Source organism: Amblyomma maculatum, chromosome 1 (assembly GCF_055883805.1).
Source record: "Amblyomma maculatum isolate TAMU_Amacu chromosome 1, ASM5588380v1, whole genome shotgun sequence".
Taxonomy (NCBI): domain Eukaryota; kingdom Metazoa; phylum Arthropoda; class Arachnida; order Ixodida; family Ixodidae; genus Amblyomma; species Amblyomma maculatum.
The window spans coordinates 301,504,265-301,523,048 of NC_139344.1; the positions used below are offsets into that span (position 1 = coordinate 301,504,265).

At 46.9% G+C, this 18,784-nt stretch overlaps 1 protein-coding gene across 8 annotated transcripts in view; it reads right to left on the minus strand.

Annotated features, from left to right (window-relative positions):
• Positions 1–18,784, minus strand: part of LOC146206929 (solute carrier family 15 member 1-like) — a 413,844-nt gene that overhangs the window by 173,554 nt on the left and 221,506 nt on the right. The gene's annotated exons all lie outside the window — the stretch shown is intronic.

Consider the following 18,784-nt stretch of genomic DNA (forward strand, 5'->3'; position numbering starts at 1 on the left):
TATGCCGTCGACGCAGTAGTAGTTGGCACGGGTCTCGCAAATAATCGGGGGCTGCGTAAACAAACAAATGTGTCATGGTAATTTCTGCTTCCAGTGACTGAAGATTGATTGGTGTGCGATAGGCGATGATAAGTTAATAAAATATTTGTAATTAATCATGAATTGATGAAATAAAGCAAAAAAGAAAAAAAATAGAAATTGAGGGTTTAAAGGTGTCAATATGCTAGAATGAAAAACCAGTGCTTGGTGATGCTAATGAAGAAAATTTAGAATGTTTAATTGATTAATTGAAATAATTGAAGAATGCGTTCAGAGGGGTCAAATTACTCAGAGTGGAAAGACGATTGTTGCTGACCCTAACTATTGGTGTATAAAAATATAAAACATTAAATAAAATAAAGAAGCAAATGATAGAAATATAAAATAAATAAAAGTTAAACATTTAAAACGTGAAGAAAGAAAACATCGTGTGTGTGTGTGAAAGAGACGCTATCGCGTCATACCCTTAACGGCGGAGCTTAAGTGTCCCCCTAATGTTTTATAACAGTATTATATAATATAAATCTGTCTTTATGAACACAGCCAGTTGCACCAAGCACAGACACTTCGCAGTAATGTGAGTTGACTTTTCAAATTTATTTTCGTTTCAGTCGAGTTCCTCTTCCTCCGAGTTCCTCGAAGCTTCCAATGACAGCGCTTTCATATGAGGTTAAAGCTTCAAATGTCTACTATCTAACAGAGGGAATAAACAAGAAATCGGCATATTTACAAAATCAACTGAATTTCAGATGGCTGTCGATTAGCGAACCATCGGGTGACTCGACAAAACACACAAAAGTGAAGCGCACACTTCGTTATTTTATCGGCCACGCTGGCAGGTATGAAGGCACAGAATGCAAACCTGAGCTGCGCGCTCTGGACGCGGACCGAACATCGCATTCATTATCACGTGATAACATCTTTCGAAACGGGCTGGACGTGAGCATATTACAACACACTAGTGGGATGTCATCTTTTCCTGCTTTACTAGACGCCGCGGATTGGGCAGCGGCTTTTGCAGCATGAAACACGCACCTCGGGCGCACTAGACAGCCATATTGCTCTCTGCACCAAGCACTACCATTTCGTATGACTGGGAAAAGTAGTTTCGGTAATCATGCCCTTGTCTTAAATCAAATACACAATGGTAAATGCAACCTACGTACAAAAGGTTTCAACGAACGTATTTGAACTATAGCGTTCGTTATACATTTATTGCTCCTTCTCCCGTGTCCTCCATCGAAGCATAAGCTTATCCTTCAAGTTAACAAGGCTCCCTAGCACGCAAAACAACCTTGCTATTTTAGGTGATAGCACGTTCTGTGAGCTAACTCCCAGTCAGAGGGACGTGAATTGTAATGGTTTACATGATGCAAGTGACACTTGTAAAGCCGATTAGGATTGCAAACGAGCGGTCGCATACACGCGTATACCTTGTTTCCGTGCGCGTCTACGACGGTGCGCTTGCCGCAGAAGGGTATGCAGCAACATGCTGGCATCATTCCGAATAGAGCTTGGTGCAAGCAGCGACTGCTGTGATGTTAAAAAAATGAAACAATCGCTTGTGATCATTGCAATGCACCTTACGGTGCAAGCATGGGTTCCACGAAGGCGCACGTTGATAGCGTACTCGATGGGAGGCGCGGGCGGACTGAACAAAAAAAACGTGGCCGCCGCGCACAGTTTCTGTCTCTTTCACTAGATGGCGCTAACTTTTGTAAAGCCTCGAAGGAAGAATGAAAATCCCAGAGATAAGGACACAGATAACCGAAAGCAGGAGCCAACAGTTGGGAGAGCGAGAGAGAAGGCCCAGGTGCTTATCACCGGAGATTCTAACATGAACAGGTGCAAGCGAGATATCTTGGAACGTGTAAGGGGTGATAAGAGAGTGTTGGTTGGAGCCTTCCCAGGGAGAACAATGAGGGCTGTGGTAAAAGAGAGTAAAAATAGGCTGTTGAAGAATTCCGCAGAGCGCAGTATGGTAATAGTAGCCGCGGGTCTAAACGATGTCCTAAATGGTGACGCTGCAGGAGTGGTGGAAAGTTTAGCTAAAGGAGTTGACGAGATCAGGGAGATAGCACAGCAGACGCAGATAGTTGTATGCACAGTACCAGAGGTGCTAGGATTGAACGGAAAGATGGAAAAGGACGTGGTGACAGTTAACCGGGACATAAGAAAGTTAAGCCTGGAGAAGCGTTTCGAAGTGGTTGAGGTAAACAGGGAGGTACATAAAGCAGGTTTTGGTAGGGCTTTTCAGCGAGATGGCATTCATTTTAACAGAAGGGTGGGAGCAGAGATCGGCTGGTGCCTGGCAGGCAGGGCTGTAGCTTTTTTAGGGGGTCCGCGAGGACTCCGTGCATAGAGGTAGTTAGAAGTGAAGCAGAAGAAAGTTTAATAATGGAGGCTGAGCCCCCAAAAATGGCAAAGAGTAGGTCGAGAAAGAAAAGTACAAAAAAGAAATTTAACACTAGGATCAGCTACATAAACATGCAAGGAGGTAGAAAAAGAGCGAAATGGCTAGAGATAGAACAGCAGTTGAAGGATGACAAAATAGGTGTGTACGTTCTTTGCGAGACTCATCTCAGGGATCTAGAAGATCCGCCGTTTATAGAAGGCTACGTCTGGGAAGGATGCAACAGAACGAGAACGGAAAGAAAGGGTGGAGGGGTAGGTATGTTGATACACCAGGGAACAAATTGGCGAAGAATTAAATCATCTTGTAAAGAACATATCTGGGTTTCAGGAACCATTGCCGGCATAAGGACATGGTTAGGGGTAGTTTATTCAGGAACAGGACATCAATGCAGGCAAGAAAACAGGGATCTTGTTGAATGTCTCAGTGACGATATAAGCCAGTTTGGAAACGGGGCCAATATTATTCTGCTGGGGGACATGAACGGCCACATCGATGATCTGGACGGATACACGGATTGTAACGGGAAGCTAATGCTAGATTTCTGCGAGCGACACGATCTAGTTATAGTAAATAGAGAAACAAAATGTGAAGGCCAAATCACGTGGGAATTCCGCAACAGGCAGACGACCATTGACTATTTTCTAATGTCGCAGGAAATTTATACCAAGGTCAAAAAAATAGAAATAGACGAAGAAGGGGAGTGTAGTCTGGGAAGTGATCATGAACGTATTAGTCTGCAGATGGGGCCCTTGATGAAAAGAGAAATGGAACTTAGACAAAACGTAAACGCAAAATTAAACGACGATCAAATAGCGCAGATAGCAGCAGACATAGAGGAAGCAATAGAGAAAAGCCCCATGGAAGACTGGGATTATGAACAGGTAGAACTACTCATAAGGAGTAAAATTCAGGAGGTTAAAGTAGCAAACCGGAATGGAAAGAGGAAGCCATGGAGCTGGTGGAATAAGGAAATCAAAGAAGCTATTGAACAACGATGGGCTGCTTCAAGGGAACACCGAATGGCAAAGAAAGCACAGGCTTCTCAGGAGGAAATCGACCAAAAATGGGAATCATATCGACAAAAGAAACTTCAAGTGGAGGCCCTCGTCCGAAGTAAAATAAGACAGTCCACCGATCGCTGGATGGCTGATATACACGATGCCTCTAGAGGCGGAGCAAGAAAATTCTGGAACCATATAAGCTGGCTAGGGAAGCAGAATCAAAGAAAGCAAGATCGGATTCAAGATAATGAGGGAAATTGTTTAAAGGGAGACAACGCAGTGAACTACATTACATCAGTTATAGTCGACTCATTTAAGAGCGACGATAGGGTAATCTCCGCAAATCAGGAAGCAACACAAGGTAGCACAATACAAAGCACCTTAGAACTGACCAATCTAAACTGGAAAAAGGCAGAAAAAAATATTCCTAAAAACACATCTACAGGAATAGATGGAATTCCGATCAAGCTGATTAATGAACTAGGTCCAAAAAGTAAGGAAACGTTGTTAAAAGCTTTGGAAACAGTCATAACGAATAAGCAAATTCCGGACAGCTGGCGGCAGAGTAAAATGAATTTGATTTATAAAGGGAAACTAGAAAGGATGCACATAAAATCCTACAGGCCGATTACCATAACATCTGCAATGTACAGGTTAGCCATGCAGGCGGTGAAATTAAAGGTACAAGCATGGGTTGAAAGTAACAAGATACTCGGAGAACTTCAGAACGGCTTTAGAAATGGTAGGCGCTTAGATGATAGCCTGTTCGTGCTTACCCAATGCATCGAAATATCTAGAGTGGAAAATAGACCTTTGTATTTGGCCTTCCTAGACATAAACGGGGCGTACGACAACGTAAGCAGGGAACTCCTGTGGAACATATTAAAAGAAGAAGGTATCGGTTATGAGATAATAGAGTTCCTACAGGAAATATACCGGGATAACAAATTAGAAATTACGTGGGAAGGGATAAGAAGTACGGAGGATGTCAAAGTATGCAAAGGATTAAGACAAGGCTGTCCTCTATCACCGGTGCTGTTCATGCTTTATATGATAAACCTGGAACGGAGGATACAAGACAGTAACCTAGGTTTTAACCTGTCATATAGATTAGGTGGAAAGGCGGTAGAGCAGCGCCTCCCCGGTTTGATGCATGCAGACGATATTGTGCTGCTAGCTGAGAGTCTGGAAGAATTGCAAACTCTAGTTAAGTATTGCGGAGACGAAGGGGACGCTCTAGGCTTCACTTTCAGCGCAGTTAAGTCGGGTCTGATGATTTTCAACGGCTCAACTGATCAGGGTCTTAAAATACAAGGCCTTGAAATACCTAGAGTAGCAGAATATAAATATTTGGGGGTATGGGTAAACGAAGGATTGGCATACATTGGAAAGCATGAGCAATCACTTAAGGCCAAAGGGCGAAGGAATGCCGGGATAATGAAGCATAAGGCATTGTGGGGATACCATAGGTATGAGGTATTGAGGGGTATTTGGAAAGGAATTATGGTGCCCGGACTTACTTTCGGAAATGCGGTTTTGTGCCTAAAATCAGAGGTACAGTCGACATTAGAAACAAATCAGAGATCCGTTGGACGATTAGCACTAGGTGCCCACGGCAAAACTACAAATGAGGCGGTACAGGGAGATATGGGCTGGGCATCTTTCGAAGTACGGGAAGCTCAGAGTAAAATATTATATGAGGAACGCCTGAGGAAATTGGACAGTAACAGATGGGCAGCTAAGGTATTTAAATACCTGTACCTAAAAAGCCCCCTTCATGGATCACTGCCTTGTCGTGGCGGAGGGGCTTGCGAAACTCGATGAAGTCGTGAGCTCTGCTGTGTAGGGCCGGAGAATTTAACTCCGGCGACCATTATGTCTTTTATTGTGGGCACGAATCCAAGAGAAGGAATGGGGTCGCTCTCATAGTAAACAGAAGAATGGGCAAAGCAGTGCTAGGGTACAACCCCAAAAACGACCGAATGATTTCACTTCGGATCCAAGGTCGCCCTTTTAACATAACAGTTATCCAAGTCTATGCACCGACCACTGCTGCTGAAGAAGCTGACGTTGAGAGATTTTATGCGGACCTACAATGCCTTTTAGACTGCACCCCATCATCAGACGTCGTTTTTCTCATAGGAGACTGGAATGCTAAGGTCGGGAGTGACCTAAAAAGCGTTGACTCACAATGGAGGAAAAGAACTAGGAAACTAACTAGTGAGTATGCTATTAACAAGGACGGAGAAATAAAGAGCGTTAAGCAACAGGTGAAAAACACAGAAGGTAAAAATTGGATAAATTCGATGGAAAAAAAAAAACAGAGTGTGGAATTATACCGAAAGTGGAAAATGCAGATCAGGAAGGAAGATTTCTTTGATAACTCAAGAGGCAGTGCCCTACTTTTTGAAGCTAGATCAGGGTGCCTTAGAACACACAGCTACAAAAAGAAGTTTAACAATGGAGATGACGCATGTGCTGTATGTGGAAACTCCAGTGAAAGAATTGACCATATTATACTCGAATGCAATGGTATCCATCCGGAAGTTGATGCAGGCGCAATCACTGTTCCTGAAGCTCTGGGGTTTAGAGATAACAGTGGCCGGGTGAATAAACCGGCGGTGGAAACTAGCAAAAAACGGCTGGAAGATTGGTGGCTTAAAAGCAGAGAAGTGACATAATGTTAGTAATGTAGGAGCAAAATTTAATAAATAGAATGATGGTTTAGTTAACCATTCTAAATCAATAATTAAGATAAATGGAGGAAAATGAGCATGACAGCTACTGCTACCACCCCGTTTCAAAGGGGACGCTCCTATATTCCATCCATCCATCCATCCATCCATCCTCTATTTGCCTGGTATACTTGGATGATGTCGTTGTTTCCTCGTCAAACTTTGAAGACCACCTGAAACGACTGCAGACAGTGTTGGAAGCCATCAAATCATCGGGACTGAAGTTAAAACCAGAGAAGTGCCACTTCGCCTACGAGGAACTGCGGTCCCTAGGTCACATCGTTAGTAAGGATGGTGTTCGGCCAGACCCGGAGAAAACAATTGCAATCGCACAATTTCCACCACCTGCTGACAAGAGAGAAGTGCGCAGGTTTCTTGGGCTGGGGTGCGCTTATTATCGACGATTTGTCAGAAATTTTTCGCGCACTGCCCACCGTTGACGCAGCTTACAAATGCTGACGTACCTTTAAATGGGAAGCGCCGCAAGGAGCAGCCTTCGACGAACTTAAGCACCGCCTGCAGTACCCTCTTGTCCTTGGCCACTTTGATGAAAACGCCGAGACCGAAATTCACACCGACGCAAGCAGTTTGGGCCTAGGAGCCGTTCTTGTCCAGAAGAGTGCCGGACTGGAGAAGGTAATCGTCTACACTAGCAGGTCCCTCACTAAACCGAAGTCAATTACTCGACGACCGAGAAAGAGTGCCTCGCGATCATCTGGGCCATTTCTAAGCTCCATCCATACATATACGGTCGATCATTCAAGGTGATAAGCGACCACCACGCGCTCTACTGGCTGGCTAATTTGAAAGACCCCTCCTGCCACCTTGCCCGATGAAGCCTACGACTTCAAGAATTTGACGTTACAGTAGTCTATAAGTCAGGCCGCAAGCATTCAGACGCAGACTGCTTATCCAGCGCTCCCGTCGACGCTCCTCCGAAGGGCGATGACGACGATGCCTTTCTGGGACCAGTAAGCGCCAGCAGCTTTGCACAACAACAGCGATCAGATACTCAGCTGAAAGACCTAGCAGATTACTTAGAAGTCAAGACCACTTCTCCTCCTACTGTGTTTAGGCGTCAGTTGTCGTCGTTCACCTTAAGCAATGACGTCATCGTAAAGAAGAACTTCGCTGCCAACAAGGCAGCGCATCTTCTTGTTGTGCCTAAAAACCTCCGGCAGGAAATTCTGCAGGCGTTCCATCTCGGGTTTGCACGCACGTTGCGTCGAATCTAGGACAAGTACTACTGGCCGCGACTGCCTGCCGAAGTTGCCCACTACGTGAAGACATGTCGTGAGTCGCAACGACGCAAGAAGCCGTCAATCAGACCAGCAGGACTACTAAACCCGATTCCGCCCCCAGACATGCCCTTTCAACAATTTGGGATGGATCTCCTCGGCCCCTTTCCAGCTTCGTCTATGGGTAACAAGTGGATCATCGTGGCCACTGACTACCTTACTCGTTACGCCGAAGCAAAAGCACTGCCCAGTGGTCCCGCGGCAGAAGTTGCCAAATTTTTTGTCGAGCAAATTCTCTTGCGACACGGCGCCCCAGAAGTGCTCATCACGGACAGGGGAACGGCGTTTACGGCAGAGACAACGCAAGTCATCCTGGAATAGAGTCATACAGGCCATTGACGAACAACTGCCTACCATCCTCAGACCAATGGCCTTACAGAGCGCCTGAACAAAACGATCGCGGACATGATCGCCATGTATCTCGACGCTGAACACAAGACCTGGGACGCTATCTTGCCGTACGTGATCTTCTCGTATAACACGGCAGTCCAGGAGACGACCAGAGCGACCCTATTCAAGCTTGTGTACGGCAGGGAGCACACGACGACGCTCGACGCAATGCTACCGCACGTAACCAACGAGGACAACTTTGACGTCGCCGGCTACCTGCAGCGTGCAGAGGAAGCCCGACGACTCGCACGGCTACGTATTAAAGACCAACAGCGCACCGACAGCCGACGATACAACTTACAACGACGCCACGCAGAGTACAATTCAGGAGACCAAGTGCGGGTTTGGACACCAATTCGCCGTCGCGGACTAAGTGAAAAGTTGTTGCGTCGATATTTTGGGCCGGTGGTTCGCCGCGTCGGACCACTGGACTATGAAGTAATTCCCGACGGTACGTCAGCATCACAACGGCGACGCGCACGCCCAGAAATCGTACATGTTTACGAATGAAGCCATATTACGCGCGTTAAAGAATATGTGGTGTTTAAACTTTTTATTGTTTATGTTTAAGTTGCATTGTTTTGGAACATCGAGGCAATGTTTTTTTTTTTTTTTTGAGGGGAGAGTGATGCCGCAAACTGTTTAAATCTTTATTTGTTCCTGTTCGACAGCCGCTGGCATGCGGCCTTATTATTGTTATTCTGGCGCGCTTATCAATTCTGTATCCCGTGTTTGTTCATGCTCATTGTCGCGATACGGTGCGTTATCATTTTCTTTGTCGCGAACGATGCGCCGAGATCTGTCTCGAAGTTTCCGATCACTCGCGTATGTTTCTGCAATGTTCCAGGTTGTGCTACTAGCGGTTTGCGACGTTATCTAGATTGTTCTGAGCAGCCTTTAAATAGAGCGTTGACGAGTGCAACGGGCATTCTTTGTTCGAAGATCGACGAGCACATTTGTTGCTATCGCCGCCGCCGAGTTGCTTATTATTTTTTTTTTTTTTTGCGGGCGCATGTCAGCCAAATAAAAGTTAATTTCAGTACCATCAAGCCTGTGTCTTCTTTTGGTGTCTACGGCCTTGTCACCACTACGTGACAATATTAACACGCTGTGCATTCACAGCACTGCTAACAAGCGTTCGAGATGGGAAGAAAAGGAAAGACATTGGATGACCGGTGCAACGAACATGAGGATATAGAGGTTGCTGCGAAAGACTTCGAAGGCAGCCGCACACTAGTGTGCAAGTACTGCAGAACCGAGCTGGTCAGCGATTCAGCAAAAAAACCCTACCACTGAATTCGCGAGCATCTCGCGTCATCCCTCTATTTGAAATTCACGATGGTGGCCCAGGAAGTTTAAAAACATCTCAATCGACGCTCTTCGATGCTACCTGTAGGCAGCGTGCGAAAGACAACGAATCTGATGGCGTGATTCACGACTTAGTTCTTGCCTTGGCGTACAGTGGAATCAGCATGCACGAGACGGACGGACCTCTGGGGAATTTCTAAAGCAAATACTGCAAGGCCGCTAAACTAATGCTGACGACTTCAGAGAAAGAAGGTTTTAAAAGGGACATGGCGAAAATCCTAAAGTCAGCGTTATAGTCGACGAATCCCCCGACCGGGGTGCCTATAATCTCTCCTGTGCTGCTATATATAAAAAAAAAAAAAAAAAAACGTACCAATGTTTCTTTGGTCGAGATCGACAGAGTTAAGGCTTCGAACCGCTACACAGTGGCCAGGGTAGTCTGCAAGGCTCTCCTGGCCGTAGGAAAGAAATGGAAGGATGTTGTAGCATCTAGCCACAGACTCAGCGGAGTAAATGCGAAAAATGATACGTGAGATCTGTGACTGTAAAGAGATCTTGCATGTGAAAGATCTGATGTTGAATCCATAGTGATCAAGTTTGGGGAATTATATAAGTACACCAAATGTGCCTCTAATGACCGATTTGGCCCTGGTGCCTCCTTCTGTATTTCCGAACAGAAGCAAAGCTTGTTGTCATCATAGAAATGTGGAGCTAATTAAGAGAACTTGCTGAAAGCTCGTGTGAAAGTAGAAGCTTTTTTCATGGGAAGGCAATCTTAATGAGATATGCACTCGAGCCACTTTTAGATGTTCACTTGAGAGCAGAAAACGTCAGATGCCAAGCTTCGATCACCTCGTAAACGCAGACTGTCAACGAGCTTTCCACAACGATCTGTAAAAGCGATCGGCCAAAATGAGTTTTGTCACTGTTACCTAAGAGCGGTGACAAATTAGTAAAAACTTGCTATGAAACGTTTTGCGCGCTAATTTCCACAAAATCGCACTCCACTCTGAACTCCTCAGATAAAGAAGAAAACCAGTTGGTACCGTACTCGATCCACCAGCTGCTGAGTCGTTTCATGACTTTTCGTGACGGAGTACTTGAAGTGATGTACTATTGGAACGACCAAATGTACGCTACTCCAGGCTAACAAATGCAGCGTCTAGCTAACGGCAACTGTGACGTTAAGCGAACGTTCTCTCCAGCGACCAGACTGGACTTGGATGGAAACCGCGTGCAGATGATTATGTACGTTAATAGGGCGACGCCGATGACCGGCTCACGTGAATAAAATTGTCCGAGAACTGACCGTTTCAGACAACTGCGAGTAACAATTAGGACAGAAACGGCCAATAACGAAATACTTTCTTCAACACAACTCTAATTGTAGCCCACCAATTAGGACAAATCCAATAAATAATGAGTTTGTAAATTTAACTTGATAAAATCCGAAATTCAGAGCGTTTCCAAGAAAAACTCGGTTTCTCTCTTATTATCAAGTCGAAAAATAGCGCCCCATTTTTACCCCCCCCCCCCCCCCCCCCGAATTTGAAAAAATATAAAACTCGAAAACGAATAATACTACTGCGACACACACGGCTATCATGGCCAACGGTTGGTACGCCGTAGTTTGCGCTAGACTTGGTCCAAACATCGATTGAAAAGTGCTGGTTACCATGGCGGCGAACATCATTATCAAAGGAGTGTTTACATTGGAGTGACCTGTCTTAGTGGTCAACTACAAGCGCAGATACGACACACGGAGTAACGACCGGCAATATTTCGGACTTTATCGTACGAAAACGTCCATACTAAAAGCCTCTAATAAATAAATATTTATTTAGTTAGTACGCCGATCCGTAATTTTTGTAAATATGTCTTGCGTTCTAAAAAATGGTCTGGCTTGTATATTGTTTTCATTTTTCTTTTGATCACAATGTGTGCTTCACAAGATTTTGCAAATCTTTTTTGTTACTGTGATATTGTTGTCTTATATATGTTAAATGTTACGTGATGTCTTTGTACATGTATGGTACCGAAGGCTCGTCAAACGCCTCAGACTTATTGACTCGGACCTCTTTGTCATTATGATGAATAAATCTATTATTGCTACATGTCCCATATAAAACGGTGTAAATTATTTCTCTCGGTTTTTCGAGTTTTACATAGTAAAATATGATCTATCACGAGTTCATCTCCGCAACCTTCGCAGATTGGTCAATGAAATTGTGTGTGTCAGATGCGAAGACGACAAAAAAGATGAACCGGTTTTTATAATTGCATAAGTCCTTTCGTTGTTCCGCGTAGCCTTCCATTTTGCTCTGAATTTTCTTTGTGTAAATTTCATGACATGTTTATATGATACGCTTACTTTTCTAGTTCAACATTTCTAGCAGCATTCCAGCATTGGAAGGCAATCAGGAAAAATTAATTTAGTGACCTTGTGTTTTTTTATATATCATGCGTTTTATTTTCCACTAAGCGTTATGTTGCATATTTGGAGTGATTAGACGGAGGGAGTCAGTGTTTAGGTTTATAAAGCTAAGAAACTTCGACAGTGAACGCTGGTTCTCGTTTAGGCAATCCAACTGTTTTCTCGCTATTGTTTCCTATGGTACCAACATTCTTCCGAGGCCTCTTGCAATGTGTGTTCGTGAGGCCTTTCTTAAAACTGTGTAAGGCCATGTAAAGAGGGGAAACTGTACGTCGGTGGCTGCGAGTCTGAATTCTGAATAATATTGAGCACTGTAAAGAGGAAGTTCAGATTAAGTGGGCAGATTGCCGAGAGAGAGGAAGAGGAAGTGATTTTGCAGACCAGCTGACTGCAAGTTAGGCCACCCCCGCTCCGGTCCTGCTCGCTACCAGTGCCCGCTACCAGTGCCCGCTACCAGCGCCTGGATCCCCGCTTAACACTTGGTGGAGGTCGCGGAATTTCTCTTCCATTTCCTCGCCCTGGAGCTCCGCAGCCGCCAAATTCCTACCTCAATGACTGACTCCAGCACTAACACCACCGGCCCCGCTACCTCGGCCCCTTCTATTCCATGCTCCGGTGTGCTTCGCCAGCGGGACCCGCCGGTCTTCAGCGGTACCGACGATCAGGACGTGGAGGACTGGCTTTCTTCGTATGAACGCGTAAGCAACCACAATAAGTGGGATGACATCCTGAAACTTAACAACGTAATATTCTACCTCACACAAGTCGCAAAGTTGTGGTTCACAAATCACGAGGCTGACATTACAACTTGGGCCTCGTTCAGATCTCGCTTTGTGGATGTCTTCGGTCGCCCTGCGGTCCGCAAGCTTCGCACCGAACACCGTTTGCGCGAGCGGGTGCTGCAGGAAGGAGAAACCTTCACTAGCTACATCGAAGACGTTTTAGATTTGTGCCATCGTGTAAATGCATCGATGACTGGAGCTCAGAAGATTCGCCACATCATGATGGGCATCCATGAAAGCGTGTTCAGCATTCTCATGACCAAAGAGCCCCGCACTGTAAGTGACGTTGTCACGATGTGTAAAAGCTACGACGACTTTCGTCGCCACCGCATCGTCCCTCGACAACCTGAAGGCACGATCGCGGCTATGTCCGATGGCACTGTCAGCTCCGCACTTATTCAAGAAATTAAAGACTTCGTACGGGAAGACATTGCCCGGCAATTATCATTATTTTCAAACGTTCCGCAATCCAGCTCACACCTCGCTTCGAACATTCAGGAACAAGTTGCCGAAGCACTTCCGCCCCCTCGACAACCAACTCTTCATGCCGCTCCACTGACATCTCCGCTCATTCATGCCGACGCTGTCCCGACGCCCTCACACACTCCACTGTCGTATGCTGAGGTCGCCGCAAGACCACCACCTCCTACGCCTTTTGCATCGTATGGTTCGCCTCAGCGGGCATTTTTCACTCAGCGTCGTGCGCCACCTATTCTACGCCCTTGGCGCACATCTGACAATCGACCGATTTGCTTTGCATGTGGTCTCCCTGGCCATGTTGCACGCCTGTGCCGCCGTCGCCCGGCTCCGTACGCTTCCGATCAGAGCCCGGTCAACTACGCGCAGCCGCCGTCCCCTCTCCGTGCGCCTCCTCAGCCCTCGTCCAACTTTGACCACTTCTCGCATGACAACCGCTCAATCTCTCCGCGTCGTCGCTCTCTGTCGCCGATGCGTCGCCGTTCTACCTCGTCAATGCCGGAAAACCACTAGACGCAGTTCCGCAGGCAAGAACTGCGCTTTCGTCGAACAGTGAAAGTCCTCCACCGAAAAATGTAATTGAAGTTACCATCGAAAATGTTTGTACTCTTGCCCTTGTAGATACTGGTGCTGCTGTGTCGGTTATGGACGTTAGACTGTGCCGCTTGTTACGAAAAGTTGTTCTGCCGTATTCTGGGGTTTCTTTGCGCACCGCCACTGCTGAGCACATCAAACCGCTCGGTACCTGCACGGCTCGAGTCACCATTCAGGACATTCTCTATGTCATCAGTTTTACCGTTCTTCGTGACTGCTCTCATGACATTATTTTAGGGTGGGACTTCTTGTGTCGCTAAAGCTGTAATTTATTGCGCTCGTGCCGAAGTAGAGCTTTCTCCGCTGTGCACCGCACCGACCGCCGTTAACGTTCTTGGGGAAGCCAAATGCCACGTTGCGGATGCTACTGATATCCCGCCTTTATCTGCCGCTATTGTGCCTATAAACTGTCCCTCTCTTCACGACTGTACAGGGCTCTTCACCCCATCTTCCCTTTTCGTCTCACGACGCTGTCTTCCCCTACCCTGCGCCGTCCTTAGTGTACGAAGCGGCCGCACCGAACTAGCCATTACTAATGATTCGTTCTATCCACTCACGTTGCAATGTGGCGAGTGCATTGGGCATACCGACCCTATTCCTTCAGAAAATTTTGTTACCGTCCCGCCGCTTCTCTCCGCTTGTGCCGACACAATCTCCAACACCATAAGTGCCCTTAGCCCACCTCGTTCCTCGTCTCCTTCATAGCCTCTTGCTGCCTTTGACAAAGCCATCGACAGTGCTCTCGCTCCAGATCAACGCGCCAAGCTCTTCGACTTGCTGAACAGATTCCGAACTTCCTTTGACATCCAGCAGCCATCCTTGGGTCGGAAATCAACTCTTGCCCACCACATCTATACTGGTACGCGCGCCCCGTTACGCCAACGTCCTTATAGTGTATCAGCCTCAGAGCGCCGCATTATTGATGAGCAAGTCGATGAGATGCTCAGTAGAGGTGTTATTCAGCCTTCCAGTAGCCTTTAGGCGTCCCCGGTCGTTTTAGTCAAGAAGAAAGATGGGTCTATTCGATTCTCTGTGGACTACCGCCGCCTTAATGCGATCGCACGAAAAGACGTCTATTCGCTACCACGCATAGACGACGCGCTGGACACTTTGCATGGAGCGGAATTTTTCTCTTCAATCGATTTACGATCTGGCTACTGGCAAGTTCCAATGGTTGAAGAAGATCGCCCCAAGACAGCTTTTGTCACTCCCGACGGGCTCTATGAGTTCAACGTCATGCCGTTTGGCCTGTGTAACGCGCCCGCCACCTTTGAACGCATGATGGACAATATTATCCGCGGTTTGAAGTGACACACATGTCTCTGCTACTTGGATGACATCGTCGTATTTTCACCCGACTTCGCGACCCACCTAACTCGCCTTGAAACTGTCTTGCAATGTCTTAGCGACGCTGGTCTGCAGCTCAATCTGAAAAAGTGCCATTTCGCCGCTCGCCAACTTACTATTTTGGGGCATTCAGTGTCCAAGGATGGCATCCTTCCTGATCCATCTAAACTCCGTGCTGTCGCTGAGTTCCCGAAGCCAACATCTATCAAGCAACTACGCAGCTTCATAGACTTATGCTCATATTTTAGGCGTTTCGTTCGGAACTTTGCGACCATCATTGCTCCTCTGACGCGACTTCTCAGCGCCCACAAAGATCTTTCTGCCTGGTCGCCGGCTTGCGATACTGCTTTTACGAAATTGCGCACGATACTTACCTCACCCCCCGTATTGCGCCATTTTGATCCGGCTGCTCCTACCGAAGTGCACACCGATGCCACGGCGCTGTTCTTGCCCAACGAAAACCCGGTGTTGATGAATACGTTGTGGTGTACGCAAGTCGAACCCTGACCAAGGCCGAGATCAACTATTCGGTGACAGAAAAGGAATGCTTGGCAATTGTTTGGGCGCTTCAGAAATTTCGGCCATACTTGTATGGGCGCGCATTTGATGTTGTTACGGACCACCACGCTTTATGTTGGTTGTCTTCACTAAAAGACCCCACCGGCCGTCTCGCCCGCTGGTCGCTTAGACTGCAAGAGTATGATATCCGAGTCATCTATCGTACAGGGCGGAAGCACTCCGACGCAGACGCTTTATCTCGCTCGCCAGTGTCGCCTGACGCTCCGTTGTCCCCTGCCTCCAGCTCCGCCTTGTCTTCCTTGTCCATCGACGACATGCCATCAGAACAGCGCAAAGATCCGTGGCTTACATCACTAATCGATCTTCTTACGAACTCGTCACGTTCACCGGCTCCTCGCGCCCTTCGTCGCCAAGCGCAGCATTTCGCCCTTCGTGACCGTCTTCTCTATCGACGCAACTATATGCCAGATGGCCGTAAGTGGCTGCTCGTCGTACCTCGCCACCTCCGAAGTGATATCTGCGCATCTTACCATAACGATCCGCAGTGTGGCCATGTGGGTGTATTTAAGACTTATGAACGGTTGCGACAGCGCTTTTACTGGCGCGGTATGCATACCTTCGTCAGTAAGTATGTGCGTTCGTGCATCGATTGCCAACGTCGCAAGCCACCTCCTCTCCATCAGCCGGCTCCACTACAGCACCTTCCGTGCCCATACCGACCATTCGATCGTGTTGGCATCGATTTGTATGTACCTCTGCCGTATACACCTGCAGGAAATCGTTGGAGATTCGTGGCTGTCGATCACCTCACTCGCTATGCGGAGACAGTAGCACTTCAGGATGCCACCGGACCCACTATCGCGTCCTTTCTTCTTCATAATTTCATTCTGCGGCACGGGGCCCCCCGTGAACTTCTAAGTGATCTAGACAAATCTTTCCTATCCGAGGTTGTCGAAGCGCTCCTACGCGAATGTCAAACCATCCACCGGACAGCCAGCGCGTGCCACCCTCAAACCAACGGACTGACAGAGCGCTTCAATCGCACACTAGGTGACATGATGTCCAAGTACATCGTCTCCGATCACTCCGATTGGGACAAGATTCTCCCATTTATAACCTATGCCTACAGTACCGCCGTTCAAGCAACTACCGGATTCTCGCCATTGTTTCTGCTGTACGGGCGTGAACCTTCGTCTCCACTCGACACCATCCTTCCCTACCGTCCTGATATCTCAGAGTATACATCGCTTTCAGCAGCTGCCAGGCACGCTGAAGAATGTCGCAAACTGGCTCGCTCACTCACTTCGGACGAGCAAGCCCAGAAACAAGCGCACAGCGACAGCAGCCACTCTGTCCGCCAATTTTCTCCTGGTGCTCACGTGTGGCTCTGGGTCCCATCGACACCACCCGGTCTGACCAGCACGTTTATTTCCAACTACCACGGACCCTATCTAGTGCTCCAACAGACTTCTCCCGTCAATTACCTAGTTAAACCGCTAGCCGTTTCCACCGACCTTCGCCGCCGTGGGCGTGAGATTGTTCACGTCGACCGTTTGAAGCCTTACTACGATCCCGCATTCCTTTCGTCTCCTTGAGTCGCCAGGATGGCTCCTCTTTTCTGCGGGGGCCAGATTGTAAAGAGGAAGTTCAGATTGAGTGGGCAGATTGCCGAGAGAGAGGAAGAGGAAGTGACTTTGCAGACCAGCTGACTGCAAGTTAGGCCACCCCCGCTCCGGTCCTGCTCGCTACCAGTGCCCGCTACCAGTGCCTGGATCCCCGCTTAACAGCACGTTCATTTCTTGGAATTTATCTTCTAAGAGATGGTCTAACTGCTTCGGATTTGTTATCCTAGAGTGTTCCGTGGGCACTTTATAGCTAGGGTATCAGTGAACATCTTTAGGATGCATGAACATGAGAGCAAGGTTCTGTCGGTTTGTTTCTACATAGAGACTACTTATAGATGATGTCCAATAGGCACTGGCTGAAAGAAGCAAACCTGAATATTATCGTTTCAGATATGTCATTATACGGCGATTATCTCCACGTACGACAAAGCGGTGTATATTGAGTGATTTGAAAGTGCTTTGAGGGTGTTTACATGAGGAAGGAATGAGAGCCTTCGACAAAAGTTAAACCAGGAAATTTGTATTTCACTGGTAGTGTGACTTCATTTATGCAGATGGTGGGGTCCGTGTATAGTCTTCGAGAGAAAACAGAAAAGCTACCGATTTCTGTATAGAAACCTGAAGCCATTCTCATCTTCCCATGTGGTCAGCTTATAAACTGTTAGCTGCATCTGCCCCTCACATACTGGCACGCTAGAAGGTGTGCATGCAATTTGCAGGTAGTATATCCACGGCCAGAGTGCCCTGTCTGCAACTCCTAAAATACTGAGGTCATTTGTAGTGGGTTTGCACGGCGCTGATGCCGATGAGACTTCGGCGCCTGGCAGCAGTGGGACTCCTGTAAAACAACCCGTCATCTTATATTCCTCGAACGCAAGGGCCACATCATCTTGGATCAGATCGGCCAACTTTTTTCCTTTTTACCTATGAAGCAATAAACAAACTCCAGATGATAGACAAAATCCGCTGCAAGCGGTAAACGTTTTGCTTATAAACGATCTAAAAAAAGGTTCTTCAGGCTTAGCTCTCGACTGGAACATTGCCAGCTAGATGAAACTTCCACCTTTTGAGGTGATGGATGGTGGGGATGCTAGACCAATTATGACATATATCACTTCTGTATGGATTATCGACCATTTGAAATCGATGTAAATCCGAGCAGCTCATTGTGGGGTTCGCCTCTATTTAAGAGGCAGACGATAAAATATGAAATCTGCCCCCCAGTGTGTGTTTGTTGCCCTAAAGGAGAAATCAGCATCTGCAACTAACATGTATCTTTTGGCATGTCTTTCGGCTGGTTTCAAATGAATGCTTTCCAAGTCGCCCAGTCGTCAACCTTGTTTAACAGATATGGTTCGTGTAGCTGTTCTATTAGTTCCTCTAAATCATGAAGGGTTGCACTTAGATGTGCCTAGAAATATACACAACATATAGTTATTGTTTAAAAATGGAATGCAGCGACTGCTGCACCTTCATGCTTGGTTTTCAACTGGATTTCACGAGTTGCAACACTATACTGCACTACAATAGCAACGCCTCCAAAAAGCCTACCTTTTTGCTCTCTGTATGCCTACTGAGTGTCCTTTTGAAATGACATTTTCTTTAGGTCCTAGGACCGCAGGGGATGTGAATTTACCATATCCGTTACGTAAGAATAGTTTTTTTTTTAATTTCTCTAAGTTAAATATAAAGGCTCTTGGAAATGAAGTTATAAACGCGTGTTATTGGGATTTTATTTGCTCTTTTTTAGTGCGTAGCACTACTAGCCGCAATCACGAGCTTCCCCGATGTCTGTTCGAATCCGCTCACATTCTCTCTC